Source organism: Pteropus medius, unplaced genomic scaffold (genome assembly GCF_902729225.1).
Source record: "Pteropus medius unplaced genomic scaffold, Ma_sr-lr_union100, whole genome shotgun sequence".
NCBI classification, from domain to species: domain Eukaryota; kingdom Metazoa; phylum Chordata; class Mammalia; order Chiroptera; family Pteropodidae; genus Pteropus; species Pteropus medius.
In genome coordinates this window covers 17698175-17719290 of record NW_024342471.1, presented here as the reverse complement: position 1 = coordinate 17719290, position 21116 = coordinate 17698175, and the positions used below count along the sequence as shown (strand labels likewise).

At 50.2% G+C, this 21116-nt stretch overlaps 1 protein-coding gene and 1 long non-coding RNA gene across 6 annotated transcripts in view; one reads left to right on the top strand and one right to left on the bottom strand.

Annotated features, from left to right (window-relative positions):
• Positions 1-4889: 4889 nt before the first annotated feature.
• Positions 4890-7999, bottom strand: LOC120603766 (uncharacterized). The gene is made up of 2 exons (XR_005653113.1): positions 7847-7999; positions 4890-7593 (listed from the first exon to the last, which is right to left on the bottom strand). It is a non-coding gene; the product is annotated as an uncharacterized LOC120603766 (long non-coding RNA).
• Positions 7476-21116, top strand: part of SULF2 (sulfatase 2) — a 106418-nt gene continuing 92777 nt past the window's right edge. For 2 of the 5 annotated variants that reach the window (XM_039864536.1, XM_039864539.1), the window contains exon 1: positions 7476-7953. The gene's annotated coding sequence lies outside the window, so the exon portion shown is untranslated. Of the gene's footprint in view, positions 7954-8013; positions 8144-8453; positions 8600-21116 lie in introns of those variants that run through there. The other 3 variants (XM_039864540.1, XM_039864538.1, XM_039864537.1) reach the window with 3 other exon arrangements.

The following is a 21116-nucleotide window of genomic DNA, read 5'->3' as shown; positions in this document are numbered from 1 at the left end:
CAGGGTCTCAATGCTTGTAAGAGGTGGGGGACTGGATTTGAGCCCAACAATCAGGCTCCAGTGTCTGTGCCCTAAACCATGGCCCTGGACATTGCAGCCTGCGGGCCAAATCTGAGCGGCCTGGTTTGTTTTTGTACGACTCATGATCTGAAAATGCTTTTTCCAGTTTTAAAGTGTTGTTTAAAAAAAAAATGTGACAAAGACCTATATGACCTGCAAAGCCTAAACTCTTTACTCTCCGTCCCTTTAGATAAAAAGTCTGCCAACTCCTGCCCTAAACCATGATGCTGTGCAGCCTCCCACACCCACCACAGCTGCTAAGACAGGACCGGGAAAGATGCAGAGGGTATAGACAGAAGTCTGTATCCTCAGGGTCAGGGTGTAAGACACGTGAAATAATAGCAAACCACACAAGCACACAGCTCCCAGCCTTTGACCCAGACGGGGCCAGTCACAGCACTATGTTTCATGTCCCCAGGCTTAGTGACTGGTTCAGGGAGGGGTGTGTGAAATAAGCCAGGCTGGTGAGATGCAATCCTGGAACTTCTAAAAAACAGGCTTAAGAGTGAAAAAGAGGGACGGAGAGCGTTTATTGGCTCATGTAATTGAAAATGCCAGTGGTATCTATCTGGCTTCAGGTACAACTTGACCTAGCTGTTCACACATGTATTTTTTTATTGCTATATAACAAAGTACTACAAACGTGGCAGCTTAAGCCAATACGAACTTATTATCTAACAGCTTCTGTGGGTCAGAAATCTGGATATGGGTTAGCTGGCTTCTTTCTGTTCAGGGTCAAAGCAGACTGAAATCAAGGCCTGATTTCAGTGCCTTTAGCTGAGGGTGGCTGAGGCTGTGACCTTGTCCCAGGGTCCTCTTCCAAGCTTCCTGAATGTGGAAGAATTCAGTTCCTTGTGGTTGTAGGAGAATGACCCCACTTTTTTGCTGTCAGGCAGAGGCCACTTCTTGCCAAGTGGCGTTCTCCACAAGACGGCAGTTTGCCCTTTCAAGGACACCTGTAGCGTCTGATTCCTGGCCCACAATGGGCTAGTCACCTTTCGGGACTTTCACCTGATTGGGTCAGGCCACTCCAGGATATTCTCCCTTTTGATTCAACTAATTTGGGGTCTTAATTACATCTTCAAAATCCTTTCCTTTGAACCTAATCATGGGAGTAAAATCCTCCCTGAAGGGGAGGAAATTCTCCAGGGCCTATAGAGAACCACAGGACCATCTTAGAATCGCCATACAATTTACCTACTTCATGGCTCTGCTTCATTTCCTTGGCCACATGTGGCCTCCAATAGCTTCTCTATTATCACCCAGTTCAAATACAGAAGGGAAAAAGCTATCATTCAATAGAGCAAATGAAAATCCTAGGCCTGATTCCCATTGGCTCAAAATGGATCATGTGCCCATATTTGAACCAATCACTGGTCAGAGCATGGAATGCACAGATTGGCCAGGTTTGAGTCACGCGCCCCAAATTTGGTGCAAGAGGTCAAAGCCATTCCACCAGAGGCTCAAGCATTAAAAATAGGGTCAGGACCATTTCCCCAAGAAGAGTTGCTATTATAAAAACTGTACAAACAAATGTTGGAAACACCCTTCTCTCCTCCCCAAAAAAAGCAAGTATCTATTTTTCATGTACACTCTCCTGGACAGACTACCTGTTTTATCCCCAGTTAGATGCAATTTTTGTTATCCAAATTCCCAACACTTTCTTTGATTTCCTAACTCATTTTTTATTACCGCTTTAGCTGAAAAATATGTACTTCTCTACGTGCCCCCACGGGCCAGTAATGTAAAATTCATAACGGTCGACCTACCAGACGGCATGTGGGAGGGGACCTGCTGAGTCAGAGCCCAGGCTGCTGGGTTCACCCTCCAGCAGGGAGAGGGGTCCCCTCCTCTCCAGCTTCCCCAGCTCAGCTCCTGTGTGAACCTCTAAGGGCTGGTCTCAGGGGTGAGCGTCAAAATATTTAACCTTGGGCCCTGATGCATCAGCCCAGATGCCCGCTGTAAACAACCAGAGCCTTTTCCAGGCCAAATGTTGACCTGTCTGGCCTTTCACAGGGCAGCATGTGGCCAACAGCGCGGTCGCATCAGCCCTTCCAAGAAGTTTTCTGCGGGGCGTTGTACTTGGAGACCGTTTCTGTGTGAGCCTGTGAGTGGCCAATGGTGCTTAAAATCATGGGCCTCTAGCCAACTGACTTAACAGTAATTGTAAATGCACAAGGAAAACTGCTGGTTATGTGCCAGGCACTGTCCTAAGCACTTTGTATATAAACTCATTAATAACTCACGACAACTCTAGGAAGTAGAGGTGATTGTCATTGTCCCTATTTGGCAGAGGAGTTTAAGAGACATAGGCCATGGTGACACACAGCTGGTGAGTAGTAGTACTGGGGTTGAATGTTGCAGATTTGTCTCTAAATACTGGGGTCCCAGTCACTCCATTTTGCCACCCCTTCTGTTCGAAAACGTCACACTCAGGGACATTGATTTGTTTAAGAAGTACATGCTGAATACCAACTGTACTAGACACTGTTCTGGGCACTGGGCTAAAACAGTGAACAAACCAGACACAGCCCCTGCTCTCCTGTTGCTAGTGTGGGGTGGAGATGGGGAGGGGGAAAGAGACCTTGGTCACAGACACAGAATAAAAATAATGTCATAGAGGGGCATGTTATTGGAAGACAATAAAATGGGAGGGACAGTAGAAGGTAAGGGAGCTCAGGGAACATCTGTAGGTGAAACAGACAGTGGAGAACTCTCAGGAGGTGACATTTGAGCTGAAATTTGAATGATGACGAGCAAAATCTAGAGAAAGAGTATTGCAGGGTATAGCAAGTGCAAAGGCCCTGAGGCAGAAAAGGGCTTAAGGAACAAAGAGAAAGACACCCTTGGCTTCGTTAACGTGAGTGAGCTGGGGAGGGATTATGGAATTAGTGTTCATTAGGTATGATAATGATGCAGAGGTCATCGGGGAGAACGGGCTCTTCTTAGGAGATGCCCGCTCAAGTCCTGAGGGGTGGTGTACCGTGATGTCTGCGACTTCTTTCCAAATGATTTGACAACGTATAAAGCACACATGGAAAAATAGTAACAACTGTTGACTCTAAGTGGGAGGTATAACATATCCACTGTACTATTTTTTTAAATTTTTCTTTTGAAATTTTCATAATATAGAAGCAGAGAAAAATGTTAGAGAGATGGGCAGAGTCGGGACCATGTAGATCTCATGGTCCTGCTCAGGAGTGTGGATTTTCCTCTTAAGAGAAGGGGGTTTTAAGCTCGGGAGTCGCATGATCTGGTTTGCTTTGGCCTCATCACAGCTACTGCTGTGGGTTTTCACAGTCAGGTTTTGCGGATGGAGGAGTCTCTCTAGAGGCCTGTGCTATCACATGTTCATTTCTGATTCAGTGAACACTCATCGTGCACCTTCCAGCCAGGCACCATGCATGCGTTTTACCTTCATTAATCTCACTTAATCCACATGACAGTCTGCAGTGTCCTAATTATTATCCCCATTTGTAAGACGAGGAAACCGAGACCAAGGGAGATCAGCTAAGGAGACACTAGCAGAGTCCAGGTTGGTTAGAACTTCCACCCAGCGGAAGCACTAAGTCATCATTGCGATTTACTAAATCCCCACCAACATTAACCATCACCGATTAATTATAATCAAAGCTCAAAAGTGATTTTCTGGAAGGCAATTGTGAAACAGGTGTGTGTCACAGGCTGTATCGATCTGCACGTGTGGTCAGATGGACCCTGCTCTTCCCTTCGAGAAAACCATCATCCACCAAAGATGCAGGAGCTCCCTTTCTCCACAGAGATCTGCAGCCATGCTGCCAGGGGCCCCTTGCTCACTGGAATATTCAGTCACACGTGCGCCCAAGCTGCTTGTGTCTGTTCCACCACACGGCAAAATCCATGAGTTGAATCTCTCTTGTCCGCTGATCCGAAAGATCACTATCGATGAATGGTTAAGCAACTAGACAAATTGTCACTGTTATTTGTGCTCCTAACTGGAGGCAGCCCGACTGTCTTTTATTTGTGAGAATTCAGAATAAACATCCTGGATGTTCGAGATCGCTCATAAGCAGCCCCTGGGAGACTGCAATTATACGCATTCATAATTCTCCTACCTCACAATCTAACCCTTGATTCATGAATGCGCACTTTTAGGCGTTGGGCGTTAAAATAAATTAGACTCTACAATTACGTGTAATTAAGGGGGGAGCCGGGGACTGTGCAGCAAAGACAGGCCCTGTTTTGCTGAAGGAAAACGTGTCTGTGTCAGCGTGCCGGCCCGGGGAGGCAGCGTGAAACACAATTAATGTTCTTTTGACTTAATAGGGGTTTATGGTGCTGTTTTTCATTATCACAATATCTCAAGAAGTATAAACAGTTTTTCCCTAATGCACTTGCATTTCTACCGACAAGACAGCTGGGTCTAAGTGAAAACTCAGCAAAATTAACCACAGATGTATAATGTTATGGATGATTCTGGGATTTGTATTTTAAAACCCATGCAAAACTGTCCCCATTCAAGAACTGAGAAGTTTGATCCCAGCCCCCTGGGGGTGACTGCAGCCTCTTCTGCGTTTGTACAAAGAAGCAAGTTACAGCCAAATTCGTGTGAGTTATTAAAGCCACCTGTGCCCCAGTTCTGTGGCTCACGTTTCCAAGCCTGTGTGCAGCCATGTTTCTACTTTACATTTCTCCTTCACGTGTCAATTTGTTCGAGACCTGTTAAAAAGTTTGACTCTTACAACCCTCATAAAATCCCATCTACTCCAACCCAAATGCAGCCAGACACGCTCGGACAATCAGGTTGAGTTTCGGCCTCCCGATGGAGATAAAGAAACACACAGCAGGAATGGTTTGTTTGTTTGTTTAATTGTCGCACAGGAATCAAGGAAATAGAACAGCAGTCTGGCTTTGCAAGGTAGACAGACCAGACAGGCACTCTGCACAGAGGCCCGCCAATGGACTTGAAGGAAGAAAAAATGAAGTGCGTAGGTGTGAAGAGAAAGGTCCTCTCCAGGTTAAACCAACAAAAAGAGGTGATGAGTCGGGAGTGGCAGGAGGAGCCTAAAAGACCCAGTATCCAGGCAGGACAATCCTGGTGAGAGATGCATTAGGGTGACAAGGGACACGAGAAGAGAAAGGCTGTCCCAGATGGGGTGGTTGGAGATAGACGGGGGCTGTAGAATCAGGAGGGCGGGAGGATCCTGAGAATTCTGCTGAGTGCCCACCTAGGCCCAACCTAGTCATGGCTGAGTGACTTCATAGGCTGGGGACATCTGAGCCCCTGAGGTCTCCCAGGCAGACGCTGTGCTCTGCAATGGGGCCAGGAGTCCCCACCCGCCTGGAAGGAACCTGGAAAACTTAGGCCAAGGCCTCGACCCAGAGGATCATGGAGTTTGCTATGAATTATGGGAAAGAAACGTGGTCAGAGGGCCCTTTGCAGCCCCTCCCACCTAGTGAGTGACTGAGCTAGTAAGGTGTGACCTGAAACGCCATCCACAGTGAACACACCCACGTGTTTGCATGCTCATACACAGGTGTGTGTGCACACGCGGGTATACACAAAGAGGCACAAGATCTGTCACCAACTCCCTATCAAAGGACAAGAGGCAAAACACAGACATCACGATGTTTGGTCTCTATACAGCAACAGTGGAAAGAACACCCAAAAAGATAATGGCACCTTCTTAGCCCCCAGCGCAGCCCCTCCATTACTGCGGTTCCCTGATGAGCAGAGAAGGATGGAGGAAGAAATTGTAGGCAGACCATCTAGGGAGGAGAGAGTCATGTTCATGAACTTGAGGCCTGAAGGAAGGCAGTGTTTTTGAGCTTTTTTATGGTGGAAATCCCCCCACCTCTGAAATATTCTCCAGAACCCAACATAAAAAGCAAACAAAAAGCAGATCTCACCTCCCTCCTCTACCCCAGGCCCCTAAGGCACCCCCATGGGGCTCTGAGGACCCAACTGGAAAACTGTTGGTGCAGGGTATACGTGTCCCAAAGGCAGGCACAGCTGCATGTGGGTTAAATTCCCACTTGCTGACTTTGTGCCCGTGATCAATCCCTTTACCTTTCTCAGTTTTCTTGAAACACTGTTAAGAGGCTTGATTACATGCAGTAACCGATGGAAACACTCAGCAGTGGACCATGCAATCTGCCAGAGCTGCGTTATCCAGAATGGGAACCCACAGCCCCGTGTGGTTGGTCGGAATTTGGAAATGTTGTAAGTATAAAATACACACCAGCTTCCAAAGAATTAGAAAAAAAGAATACAATATTTCAGTAATAATTTTTTTCTTGGTTACATGTTGATGCAATATTTGGATACACAAGTTTAAATAAACCATATTATTAAAATTAATTTCACCTGTTTCTTTTTACTGTTGACTGCAACTACTAGAAAATTTTAAATTACATACATGGCCCATCTTACACGTCTACCAGGCAGCACCACACTAGAGGCCGTGCAGCAACATGCCTTTCCTTCCACAGAGATGCAGCAGAAGGGGAGGGGTCCCCATTATTTTTTGGTCTGTGATGGCGAAGTAAGCCTGACGTTTTGTTCCAAGGCTAATGGAAGGCAGGTGGTCAGCAAGCCCAGTGGTGCCAAAGGTGAGCACCAAAATCTTAACTTGGAAAAGTGCCAGATTCTTCTGATTTGTTTAGACTAAATTAATTGAGGGGGGGTGGGGCGAGTAAGGGAAATTATGGTGGGGAGAGTCTAGACCCAAACTCACCACCCCACCCTGCCCTCCACTGAGTCAGGACACCCAATTCGCATTCCACATAAACAACAAAGAATTTTTTAGTGTAAGAATATCCTCATGGGCCACTGTCCATTTTTATTTACTAAACATGACAACCCTAACTAGCATGAAAAAGGACACCACCAGGGAACAGAGATCTTGGTCTGAAAAAGTAACAGTGGCTTGGGATGAAGAACATAACTCTGGACCCAAATTTCTTGGGTTCGAGTCCTAGGTCCACCACTTACAATTTTGTGACCTTGAGTCACTTACATAACCTCTCAGTGACTTTGTCTCCATATCTATAATCCTACTCCTTACCTTGTAAGATTATTAGATTTAAATAAGTAACTACCGCCTGCCAGTAAATTTACTACCGCAAAGTCACTTGCTCCTTAACGACACAGCTGTTTTCTGCAGCTACTAGTTGGTTCTCTGCTGGTTCTTTGTCCACCCCTGTCTGCAGCCCCGTCCCCCTCCGGCCTCTTCTGTGGCTCAGGGGACAGTGGAAACGGCGGTAGACAGCACCACCTTGAGTCGAATTTCTCTTCTTTCAGAAGCAGCCCGTTTCTCCTTTCTTTCCCGTTCCCGGACCATTTCTGGGCAAACGCAGCTATTTTCACTTAAGCTCAAGTTAATGTCTCGGGGAGCTTCCTGGGCGCGTGTGCAGGTCGTGGCGCGTGGGCGGTTCACCGTGCGATCTAGCTGCGGGCCCGGCTCCAGCCCGCGTGTGCAAAGGCAAGTGTGTCTAGAGGCAAGCGCGGGGCTTTCGGCAGAGGTGGTCGGTGTTTGCAGACCCAGGCGAGCCCTTGTGAAAGCAGATAAAAGAAAACATTTATTAACGTGTCATTACGAGGGGAGCGCCCGGCCCGGGCTCTCGCAAGCTCCGCGGAACACTTGGCTCCTTCCACTCAGAGAGAGAAGAAAAGGAAAAGTGGAAAAGAGGCAAAGATTCTCTTCGTTTGCAGCCAAGTGGACCTGATCGATGATCCTCCTGACTTTATTGCGATCATTGATTTATTAGAGATGCCCCCCTTCGTTTGTGTGTTGCGCACACATACTCGCACGCACGGTTCTGGCTCGCGTCCCTCCCTCATTTCCAGCGCCTGGGCGAATCCCACAGCTGTTTCAACTCTCCGCCGACGGCAAGCAGGAGCGAGTGTGTCGGGTGAGTGTGCGTCTGTGTCCCGGCGAGGGTGCGCGCTCGGCGCCGGGAGCGCGGCCAGCCGGGTCCCGCGGCTTCGGGAGGCCGAGAGCTGCCCCGACCCCAGCTCCCCGCCGCTGCCCCATCCGGACTTCGGGGCGCGGGCCGTGCGCAGAGAGCGGCCGGGCCAGGCCGCGCGTCCCTCCAGCCAGAGGTAAAGGGCTCGCGCGCAGGGGGCGCGGGGTTCCCCGCCCGTGCCGCCCGCGGCTCCCAGCTTGGCGCTCCCCGCCCCGGCGCGCGCTCGCCTCCCCCGCGCGGAGGCCGGCAGACAGGCGGGCGGGGGGCCGGGCCGCGCCGTGCCAAGGGGCTGGCTCCAGCAGCGCGGCTGGCCGGCTGGGGCGATGTAAGACTGGCCCAGGAGGGGCGCGGACCCGGACTTTGGCGAGGGCGGCGCGCCGGGGCGGGGGCTGGGGGCGGCGGCGGCGGAGGGGCGGGAGGAAGCGGAGGGAGGGGAGGAGGAGCAGCAGCCGCCTCACTCGCCGGGGATGCAGCAGCCGCGGCGGCGGCAGCAGCGGCGGCGCGGAGTCCCCTGTACCCCGCGGCCCGGCAGGGCTGCGGCAGTGGCGGCAACACCCGGCGCCGGGTGAGGCAGCCAGGGCCGTGCGCGCTGGTGAGTACGGTCCCGGGGCCAGGTGGGTGGGGCGGGGGCTCCTTGCGGTAGGAGCCTGTCCCGGGGTGAGCGCGGCCGCGAGCACCGCCCAGGTGAACCCGGGCCGGTCCCGACCGCCCGGCTCCGGCCCCGGCCCCAGCCCAGCGCGCGGAGGTTGGACACAGCGGGCGGGAGGGAGGCTTCAGCGCCAGCCTGCCGCAGGGGAATGACCCGTTTGACCCCGCTGGCGGACTGGGTACTCCCCACCGCGCCCCTGACTTGCGGACGCGCCACGCGGAGCCCTGGAGGACCCGGGGAAAGCGCGTCTGGACCCGCCGGCCGCAGGGGGATGGCCTCCTTGACCCCTTTGAGTTTAGACCCAACAGACCGTCTAGAAGCCAGACCACGTGGGGCTTGTCCGGGCAGGACACAGGAAAGCGGTGGACGAGAGCTTCGGAGTGACTGGGAACTCGCAGATACCGAAAGGGCAAAATAGGATTAAAAAGGCAAACTTTATCCCAGGCTGGGTCAGAACCAGTTCGCAAAACCTCGCAGAGGGATGCTCCCCTCCTGGGTCTCCTGAGGATTTCAGAAGTTTGGCGGCGATTTCTAAGAGTGCACTTGGAAAAGAAAATGTTCTTTGTAGTAGTTCATTCATTCATTCATTCTACTAGCATTAATGGAGCACCGCGCTTCTGTTCCAGGAAAATGTGGTGAACAGAGCCTGGTTCCACAGCACCAGAAGCTCCCAGTTCCCCTTGAGGGCAGCCTGGGAAAGAGATGGCGTCTTAGGGAGGAAAAAACTAGGAGACACCCACAAATCCTAGTTTGGCACAGTGATCTCTGTCTGAAATTCCCTATCTGCCCAGAGACTGGAGGCCACTCAGCCCTGCACACAGTAGGTGCCTGCACACAGTAGGACAGCACAGACATTTCTGTTAACAGTTCCCTTCCTCCTCTTCCCCTTCCTGAAAGTTCAGATTCATTCTCTGCCCCCCTCCTCTCTGGACAGTCTTTCCTGCAGCTTGTTTTAATCACTTTTTGAGTTTAAAGTCAATATTTAATTAACCAAGTAATTACATTCAGCTTACGTTCGAATCTGGGTATTTGCACATCTGTGCATGTCGGGACACCCACCCCCTCGCCTCTCCATCTGTCCCCTGCCTCTCCCACAGTGCGGTCCCCCTCCCTGGGGCAGAGAAGGGAGGCTGCTCCTGAGCAGGCAGGTTCTCTGGGGGGACGTGGAAGCAGGTAAGATGGACTTCCCCTGGAGGACTTCCCCTGGAGGACTCCCGGGGTCTCCCTGGAGCAGGAAGTTACTCCCATCTCGCCTTGTAGTTCACAGCGAAGGGGATTTCTCACTGCGTCTCTGCTACCCATTACAGAACCCCTGGAGGGTTGTAATTAAATTGAAGCCATTTGTTAGGTATAGAAAGGGGTTGGGGAGGACGGGCTGAAGACCACTCACCTTGTAAGAGAGGTTCTCCCAGCTTTGCTTGTCCACGTCATGGAGAAAAAGCTCATCAAAACAGCCTGTCCCGGTGTGTAATTTAGTGTTGTAATAAGCAGCTGAAAGGGCCATGGTAGCGATCTTGGCTGATGGCACGTTGACATTTGCACATAAAGGATCTCCCTTCCTTGGGCCAAGTTTATGTACATAAATACATGATGTTGGTTGGTCTCACGGCTCAGCTGAGGGTCAGTGTGGGTTTGGGCTTTGGGCTTGGTGTATGTTGATTGGGGTTTTTTGTTTGAATTTATGGCTTTTTCTAAAACCCTAATAACATGTTAGGTTTTCAAACTTAAGAGTTGAATGATGAGTTGATTATAAAAAAGCTAGGCTTGGAGGAAGACAGCGTGGCTGTGTGTGAGACCGTGTGTGTGTGTGCGCGTGCACACATACATGGCCGTGTGTGTCCCCCACCCAACAGCTCTGTTCAGCTGCCATCCTGAGGACCTGGCTGATGTGCGATTGCACACCGTGGCACTTGAAGGGCGCCTTGTGATTTGGAGGATAACATTTCCCTCTTCCTTTTCCTGGATATGTTCACTTTATCTGTTTGGACTTGCCTCAGGCAGCAGCTTCCGGTCTCCTGAGTTAGGCAAACAGGTAATATGCCCCACTCTGTCAAGTCAGTTCTTAGACTTAGTCCCCTTAGAGAGAGACCAAGAGTCTGTCCCGCCGAAGAATACCAGCTTTTCTGAGCAGCTTGTGGTTGAAGGGCTTAGTCTATCTAGACTTAAGGTGATAGATCACACTGATGTAGTGTATTTGGCACCAAGCATTCTTCTAAGCCTTTCCACACGACTCATGTAGTCCATACAAAAGCCTGTGAGGTGGCTCCTTTGTTGTCAGAGATGAAGAAGCCCAGAGAGGATCGTGGCTGGTCCACAGTTGATCAGTGTTAGAGCGGGAATTCGCGAGGCCCCAGGGCTCCAGAGTTCACTCTGACCCGGTGCCCTCTCCTCCCTCTGCGACCTTGGCCTTTTTTCCAAGTGTAGAAGAAACACATGTACAGCAGAAGAAAATGCATTCAGGCGAAACTCTGAAAGGCGGAGGCTCTTCAGTAACCCCACTTCTCTCCAGAAACCTCCACCATGTGGGGATGGGGGGGCCGTGCCCTGAAGCAGATGTGCACTTGCCTCTCCCCGCGAGTACGTACACACAGCCCCCCCAGTCAAGATGCAAAGGGAAATGTCACATGTGGCTGCCAGAAAAAAAAGCCGTGAGGCCTGAGATGAAGGTTTGCTCCCTCTGAAAGCACAAGGCGAGAGGGTTAACATTCTCCCAGACGTGCAGCCCTCTTGTGGTTGATGATGGAGTCGCAGTGGCCTGTCCCTGAAGAGGTGAGGTGACCCTGGAGACCAGGGCACTCTATTTCAGGCTTGGGCCCTGTGCACCCAGTATAGACATGGAAGGTGGAGCCTCTCCATGCTGACCTGCGGGTGAGGGAGGCCTCACCCGGGCCTGCCTTCCATGAGCCTCCTGGTGTTGGGCCCTGGTGGGAAATCTGCAAAGCCCCTGATCCAGATTCAAGGCACTATGTAATTGGAAGATCATTATAATTAATTGGCATCCTGATAAATGGCATGATTGCCTAATTGGGGTGGTTGCTAGGGAACTAGGCCTCACTTGGAAGCGAAAGGGGAAGAGGCGTTGGGCTGGCCTCAGTTGGGCAGTAGGGTTACAGACCCAGCCGTTCATGGGAAGGGAGAGCAGGCTTCACCCACACCTGCTGCTGTTTACTGAGCAGCTGCTGTATGCAAGTCGCAAATGGAATATCGGGGGTATTTTCTTAGAAGTAGGCTGTAGAGTAATCAGAATTCTCGTAAGCAACAGAAAGAAAAATATCTAAACTAGCATAAGGAGAGAAGAAGGGGACTTCTTAGCTTACACAACTAAAAAATGCTAAAGGTAACTCTAGCTTCAGGCACAGCTCGAGTCGGGGCTCAGAATTTTTTAATGAAAGTCTGTTGTTCTCCACATCTGCTTTTCCTTCCATGGGGCTGGTTTCTCTCTCCAGCTCCAAGAGGTGGGCAGGCTCGGGCACCGCAGTTAGGAGAACCAGACTGCCTGGCTGCCTGCCCGGCAGTGTGATCTGGGGAGCGTGACTTAACCTTTCTGTGTCCCAGTGTTCTCCTCTGGCAAATGATGATCGTGGCACCTATCTCCTGGTTCGTGGTAAAAAATGAAATGAGCTTATCAATGTCAAGTGCTTAGCATCGCATCTGACACAGGCAAACCCTCAGTAAACATTGGTTGTTATCGTGGTTGAGGTGTCAAGCTGGCTGTTGCAGAGCTGTCCTCTCTGGTTTAAGGCCAGCAGGAAAGAGCAAGCTTCTTGTACTGCCCGCCCAAGCCTCCAGCGTCCATCTCATTGGGCTGTTTTATTTCATATGCTCCAAACCAATCACCGGCCAAGAGAATGAGCCCCCAACAGTGGGCTTGGGCCAGGCTTCCAGACCCATCCTGGGGCAGACCAACTGGACCCCACAGCCCTGGAGAACTCAGAAGGGATCCCAGTGAAAGGCAGCTTAGTTGCTAGGGAGGCTAACATCCAATGCCTATGACGCAGGGGACAGGGCACCCGTGTGAGAGATGGTGCTCAGCTGGAACTGACACCATTTTGGTCAAGGTGAGGACCATGGAAACAGCTGCTGGATGGGCAGCTTCTCCTTTCTCTTCATTGGGGTCAACGGGCATTGGATGCCTGACTTTTCTGCCTTAGTGTCAGGAATATGCAGCCTGGCCTTGATTCTGTGCTTCCTGGTAGCCGGGGGCAGTATTTGCCCAACCTTCCACCATGAGAACCATCTGAAAGTATTTGTTTAAAAAAATGCAAAGTCCAGACCCTATTGAATCGAGCTCCCAGGGAGGGCCCTGGATGCTGGCACGTGAACTGCAATACCCCCGAACGTTCTACATCAGCGGGGAGGTCTGGGAAGGAGGGCCCTGGGGTGTGCGCGTCTTCCTGCCTGATGCGCTGGCCGCCGGGAGGCACAGGAACGGCTCTAAATGAGATCAAGGATGTAAAGGTGTTGGAGAAACTGCTGTACAGAATAAGACGGCATTCCTTTTCTTTGTCAGCGTGCACATGTTTATTGAGCAGCTACTGTGTGCCCGGCGCCATGTTAGGCATCAGGGTGAACAAGAGAGAACCCTGCTTTCACGGAACTTAAATTCCACAGCGGGGAGGCAGATAATACACAAGCGAACAAGGCCACAAAGGAGGCTCTTTGGGAGAGTGACAAGTTCTCTGGTGGAAACAAAATATTGCTATGTTGGGAAATGACTGCGTGATGGGGTAGGTGTGGAAGTCCAGTGGGTGAAGGGTAGCAAATTGGCAGGGAGGACAGTAAATGAGATCTGCGGTGAGAAATGCCAGCCGTGAGAAACTGAGATTTTATTTCAAATAAAACGGAAAATCATTGGAGAGTTTTAAGTCAGGGATGACATGATTTGTGCTTTAAAAAGGTCTCAGTGGCTACACTGAGTGGGTGCTTTGCAAGTGGAACCTGGAACATGAGGATGGGGAGCTGATATTGACCCAGATGCTGGGGGTACTGATGGAGATGGAGTGACATGGGTGGACCGGACGCAGAGCCAGTGGAACTTCCTGGTGGGTTGAATATTCAGAATGAGGGAAAGAGCGCGGTTCTCCACCACAGTGACTTTGCCTCCCAGGGGACATTTAGCAATGTCTGGAGGCATTTTTGGTTGTCGCAACCGAGGAAGGAAGTGCTACTGACATCTAGTAGGTAGAGGCTAGGGACGCTGTTAAATGCCCTAACAGTGCGGGACAGGCACCCCCAGCAAATGTCCTTAGTGCCAGGGAGTCAGAGATGACTCCCTGGTGTATGGTGAGTCCTAAATAGGGAAGACTGGGAGAGAAGTTTGGGGGCGTAGGGGGAGGGTCCAGAATTTAGTTGTGGAAAGGTTGGATTTGTGATGACACTCAGCCTGGGTGTCTGATAGTCCAGTGGGTGCCAGATACACAAGTCTGGAGCTGGATGGGCCTGGCAACCTAAATTTGGGAGTCATCGGCTCATCCATGTTATTTTGGGACTGGATACGATCCTCTGGGGAGAATGTATTTTATCCTCTGGTGTGGTTTCCTCCTTCCTCCCTCCCCAACCCCAACCTGTCATACGTCTATTTGATGAATATTTTTAGCACATCCCACATGTGCACCTCTTTATGACGCTTCTGAGAAATTCCTGAAGGCTCAGGCTGAGCCTCCCCTAGTCCATCTCTTCATTGCTCAGTGATTAGCAGACTAAATTAAATATGCATCACTCTGCAACAGATGCCTCTGGGAAATTGCTTAAGGTCATGCAGGATCTTGGGCCTTGCGGGCAGCACAATGCCTCCTTGGTAGAACAGCTGTTGGCGCATAGTCTTCAGACCTTCTCCTCTAGCCCAGACTTTGTGGAATTCCTTCTAACCAGAGACTACCACTGTTTTGAGTTCTCCACAGTCTCTTAATATGATTCCAAAACACACGTCGCCAGGTGGCCCTGGCCTCTGACATCAAACTCCATCTTATAAAAGGCCTGGCCCACTGCTTTGCACACCTGGGCCCTGCTTGAAACTTAGATCAGTTCCATCCCAAACTTAAGAGTCGGCACAAGCAAGTCTTGCATGTGTGAGTCGATGGGCAGGGCCATCCCTGGGGACCAGGAGCCTGTACTCAAGATGTGTTTGACCAGGTGGAAGCCAGATGTGTTAAGAATATTGCCAGCAGTCTTTCTTATTGGCGTCCAGTCAGGGCCCCAGTGGGTGACTTGACCCACCTCAGTGGCCAGGAAAGGAGAGCTTTTGGAAAAAAATTTTTTTAAAGTTTAGGAGATGTTCACGCTCTGATGAAAATCAGATCATCCAAAAGCTGTGTTTCTGGCCTGCTCTGGAGACACTGTCCACAGACTTCTGAATGCAGGCCACTCGTCTGGACATTTCAGAGAACAGGAAAGCCTACTAGGATTCTTAGTGACTTGGGGTACTCATCGTTTGAGTGAATCAAGATGTAGTCACTGTAAGTAATAGAATTTTTGGCTGAGAGCAGCTTACGCAGTAGAAACGTTTAGTTCTCACACAGCAAGAGTCCAAAACAGGAGAGTCCGGGGGCCAGTTTGTCAGTACAGTAATGTCCCTGAGGACCCAGGATCTTCCTGTTTTCAGTTTTGTCCTTAGCATGTCTTTGACCTTGTTACTTTGGTCATGGTCTAGAATGGCTGCCACAGCTCCAGACATCACATCCCAATGCAAAGTGGGCATAATGAGCAGGATTCTTTGCTCTTTCTCTTTTAATCAGAGAGCAAAATCCTTCCAGGAACACTCCCACCCCAGCAGACTTTCTTTATGTCTGGTTGGCTCAGGACTGGATTTTGTACTCAACTCTAAACCAAACACTGGCAAAGGGAAATGGGCTTTTCCTGTTTGAATTAGCTCAGCAGTTCCCAAACTTAGCAGTTTAGACACTCTTCTTATAGCACATACCTTCGTCAGGTTTACCTGAAATCAATTCATAGATGACATAACCTATCTACGCATATTTTTTTGACTGGTAAAACACCCTGACTGTCATTTAAAGGAAAATGGTTTATAATTAAACATATGTACTGCAGCATATAAATGCTTAGGCACAGCTACACCAGAAGACACAGTGGAGCAGTCACATGCTCCAACTAGGGTAGCATCGCATAAATCTGACCGCTCCACATGCAGTGGGATGTGGATGTGTGGTTTTGGCAGCTCCAGTACAAGCAGTGTTGGCATCAGTGATGGGGTTTTCCAAAATAGTGAACAATTTACCAAAGTCCCCAAATGAAACGAACTGCAGTCTCCCCTCAGTTTACACAGTGGTCGCATTCCCGGAAAATTCGGGGTAGAGCAGAAGCATGCAGATCATCCTTAGTGTCCATAAGTGACATGGAGTTGATTTCTAAGGTCAGGCAGCTGTACGAGCTTTTTCACCTACATTAGAAGGCCGTGCTGGAAATGGGGCGATTCTTCACTGTGTGGAGAGTTGCAAGTTATCCAGCACCCCCCATAAGATGCAGGGACCCCCCCACCCCCCACAGACACCAAACAAAGACTCCTCCAAATTCCTGAGGGGAACACCCCTTTGGGAATTGGAGATAATTCACTCTCGGAACCATGGGCTTAGACAATTGCTGGTTTGTTCCAGAGCTGGGAAGGTCCACCTTTTCAACAAAGTTGGAGTCCTGTCAACCAAGGAATACTCATCTAAACATTGGGGAGCTGTGAACCACAGCCAGACACACTAGACTCCTATCCCCACTGATCACAGGCTCTCCACTCTGCTCGTCCCTCCCATTCCCAGGGTCTGAGGCTGTAGCCAAGTTCATTTGCCATTTATCATCGCACTTGCCCCGCCGTTCTTCTCATTGTGGAACGATATTTCTCTGTTCTCAGCCTCTATCAAAAGCAGTGAGCTAGAGCTGGCGAGAAAGGGACGTGTGGGTTTTTCTCACACTGGGCCCACTTCACTCACGCGTGTCACCGGCCTGGCGCACATGGGCAGTGGGGTCTGTCCCCAGCTAAATACTTCGTTCACACCAAATGGCCACACTTCTACGGACAATTTATTGCGACTCTGTTTATGACAATAATAAAGTCTTATATCGACTTTATTTGTCATCAAACATTTAATCATCACAACAGCCCTTTAAAGCGGGGCTTATTATTTTGTAATTGAAGAAACTGAGGCACTGCGTGTAATGACCCTGCTGGAACAAGAGGTCCTTAAGCTTGTTCGTCATCGTGCCATCAATGCTTGGCTTGATGGGTATTTGAATCACTGATTGAATGAATGTTCCCTTCTCAGTGTTCATCTGATTAAAGCCAATCGGCCCTAGGAGACCAAAAATCTTGTCTTATCACGGGTGATTTGTGACATTCCAGTTGGGGAAATGGACTCTAATCAGTGTCATTCGGGGTTCTTTGGCTGTGTTTCTGGCATGCATGGCCTAAAGCAGCAACAATCTATTTCTAATGATTCTGTGATTGCCAGGGGGTTCTGCTTCATGTGACATCAGCCAGAAGGTCCAAAATGGCTCCACTCAAATGGCTGGCCAACAGTGCTAGTCACAAGATGGGAGCTCATTTGGGGCCGTCAGCTAAATGGCTCTGTTCTCCTCCACGTGACCTCTCCCCACGGCTGCTTGGGCTTCCTCACAGTGTGCGGGTCTCAGGGTAGCCTGACTTCTAATACTGCAGAAATGAAAGCTGCCAGGCCTTCTTAAGGCTTCAGCTTAGGAAGTTCTGGGGACCTCAGAGCAGGAGTTGCTGGCAGCCTCCTCCTGGAGGAGAGGTTTCAGTGGGACAAATGCATCCCTGATTTTTCCTTCTGTCCTTAACATTCTATTTGAAAGTTAAGGATCCAGTGAGAGAGTTTGGAAACTTTGGTCACATGATCACCCCTTGGTCACATGGCAGGAGCTGGTAGGGCATCTTGTCAGGGAAGAGAGAATCCTCGAAAGTACGGTACTATTGTCAAAAGAAGGGGACCAGATGCTAGAAGGACAATGACTTAGAAATCTCTGAATAAGTGACTGTGCCCAAGGACGAATATTTTAGTGAATATTATTTTAAAAATAGTGAATATTTTTAAATGAATGGAGAATGGATGCATAAATAAATGAATGAATGAATTTTTTAATGTCCAGTATAAATAGAATGGCCAAATCTGTGGAGCGCTCTTCCAGGACAGGGGCTCCATAGCTCAGGCACTGCTAGAGGTCTGGGAGCCCTCTTCACTTGATAGGGCAAAGCCAGCTCCTAGAATCCCTGCCATGCCTCAGCATGCTCACCCCAAAAAATGGAGGTGATTTGAGCTGACACGTGCAAGGGAGAACATGCATGGTAATGAGGAAACTGCCAGCAATGTAAGTGTGCTCCCACCTCCCCAGACCCCGCCCCACCGTGGACACGGGCAGCCCCTCTCACTCCTCCTCCTCCAGCCGCTGTACACCTGTACACAGTACGCCTGGCGACACCCAGTGAGTCCTCCCTCGGCGAGGAGACCGCCCAGTGGAGACACTGATCTGAGCTCAAAGAGCGCCTCTGACCCACGGCTTCCCTCCCACTTGATGGTCTATTTCCAGCTGCTAATTAGATTGCACAGCATGCCAAGGTTGGAAATCGACCTGTCATTCCAAATTCTCTCGACTCGCATCTCTAAATTTAGCGGGTTATTTGGTAAAAGTAGCTTCAGACTCCCTCCCCCGCCTATGAGTACAAGCTTCTCAAATAATTTTAAGCGTCAGACCATTTCCAAGGTGAGCTAATGAGAAGCTATCTGCTAATAGCAGGGGCATGATGGGCAAGGATGGTGCACACGGCGGTGGATTGGGTGGAAAGCAAGAAATAATTGGATTATTCATACCGGCTACTCAAAATCGCCTTTTATGTTCTTCTCAAAGGAAACTACAATCTCTGGAAACATAAATACTTGTTCTGTGGGGGGATACAGTATTGAGAAAGTGTGGGGTTTAAAATGGGGTGGTGAGGTGTGACTGGAATTATCAGTCCTGGCGGATGCAGTCTACACTGAGAACCAGCCCACAGTTAGGCGTGAATAATGACTCTGCAGGTCCAGCTTTATTGCTTTTGGCCAAAGGCCTTTTGCAGAAATAACTTTGTAACTTGCTGCCAGGGAAGCTTTTGTTCTCAGCTAAGACAAAAGAACAAAGAACAGACGTGGGAATTTCTGTATCTGATTCCCATTTCCCTTAAACACCCAGAAAGGGCAGTAGGTGTGCCCTACTTGGCAGGCATGGGCTGGGAAAGGTGATGTCCAGCCTCACCTGTGCCAGGCTGCTGCTCCTGATTCCTGCTTTTGCCATACTGGTCTTCTGTTCTTCAGATGGACCAAGCTCATTCTCGACCACAGGGCCTTTGCACTTGCTACTTCCTTTGCTTAGAAAGCATTTCACCCATGACTGACTTCTCATCCACCTCTGGTCTTGGCTCAAACATCTCCTCCTCCTAGATGCCTCCCCTGATTTACTGTCTATCCTGTCACCTGATAATTTCTTTCAAAGCTCTTAAGAAAATCTGAAATTCGTCTTAATTCATTAATTACCTGTCTCCCCCACCAGACTGACAGCCCCTCAAGGGCAGAGACCTGGCCTGCCTCATGTCCACTGCTATTAACCAGCGTCCCACGCAGCACCTGGCACAGAAGATGCTCAGAAAAGATCAGATAGCTTTGAGGAGTTGCACATGGGCCCCCAGCCATTCTCCAGAGGGGCTTCATTTGGCCTGTTCAGTGTTTAAAATGTGTCAAATGTTTTTACTTTGGAAGCAGCATCTCCAGCATGGTCCGGCCCCCGCCCCTCCCTGTTCCCCTAAATCCAGGCCACATCACCCACTTAATTCTCCCGCCTGGGCCTATCGGCATTTGAGTTTCCACTGTAGAGAAAAGCCAGTGCAGACAGGTGATCAAGCAACGTCCACATGACTTGTGAACCCAGGCCTTGGGCCAACCCGCCACATGCCAGCAACCCCGTCCATTGTGTAGATCAGAGGATAGTTCTCGGTGGGAACCAGTGGTCCTCGTTCTGGGGGCGGGGATGGGGGTCCATGTACAGGCTATAAAGGACGTCGGATCTCATCGAGCAGGTCATCTCCTTTTCTGTTCTCTTTAGAGCCCTCTGACATCAAGGGGGCCTGCTCCCCTGTGAGAAAAAGCTCAGTGCCCTCGGCAACCAAGAAAGAACCACAAAGTCACTGTGCGTTTGTTTCTTAGTGTTGCTATCCATGTGTGGCAGTGGTTCTCACGTGGGGACTGTTTTGCCCACCGGGGGACATTTGGCAATGTCTGGAGACATTTTTGATTGCCGCAGTTGATGTGGGTGCTTCTTGCTTCTAATGGGTAGAGGCCAAGGATGCTGCTAAATGTCCTACAGTGCACAGGGTGACCCGCACAGCAAAGAATGACCTGGCCCCAAATGTCAGTGGTGCCCAAGATGAGAGACCCTGGTTTAAGGGAAGTGGTACGCATTCCCCGTGGAGGGAGAGACCTTCCTCTGTAAATAAGTTTACTGCAGTAAGAAAGGAAGTGAACTGAAAGATAAATCTGCCACAAACGAGAGTACAGGGGACAAGCAGAACTCCTGAGACCCTGACATACAGATGGGGTACCTGGGGCAAGGGTCAGTGATGTCACACCTTCCAGAGCAGACCATTTGTTTCACACCAGCTATGGGGAACTTCCTGGGAGCTGCCTATAAAGGTCCAGCTGTTGATTCTGCACCAGGCGGAGAAGCTGCATTGTCTCCGGCCGAGCTTGGCACGTTGGGAGCTGTTTGCACCTCTCCCACCCAGCTAGCTATGCCTGGTTACTGTCCCAAACCTGGCCCTGGAGCCCCAGCCTGGCACCCTCTAGGTTAAGTCTCCTACCACAGACAAGACAGAGATCATCTGATGAGACTGGGGACAGCAGCCTCGCCTCTTGGACAGCTTCCATGCCCACAGTGTCCCTGAGCTTGCAGAGCTGAAGGGTGGAGCCCAGGGAGTCATTTCTTGCACCAGCAGGGAAGGGCTGGGGAAAGTTAATGCTGGTTCCCCCAAATCAGATATTCACTTCTGTTTGGTTTTACTAGGTGGCTTCCTTTCTACTTAAAAACAAGAAAGGGGAAGTCATGTTTTGTTTGAGTATGAACGAATGTTTTCAGTGCAAATATAATGGGGAAACTCATTCTCAGAAGTGAAGGGTAGCAGTTGCCGTCACTGTCACGTCCAGGGCCCTTCCCTTTGCCTCTTCTTCTCCCTTCAGAATCCTGGGTACCAGCCCCATTGATCTAACCCTGTGGGATCAGATGAGAAGGAGTGGGGTTGGGGCTGCCTTCAGGCCACCCTAGGCTTCCTGAGGCTCAGGGATCTTTGAAATGGACATGGGCACAAACTCCGAAGCTTGGCAGACGGAGACAGACTGAAAGTGATGCCGATGGAGTTTCACTTCCTAGAAGGGGTGACGCGTGCAGAGGAGAGGCCCTCAGCCTCTCACTCCTG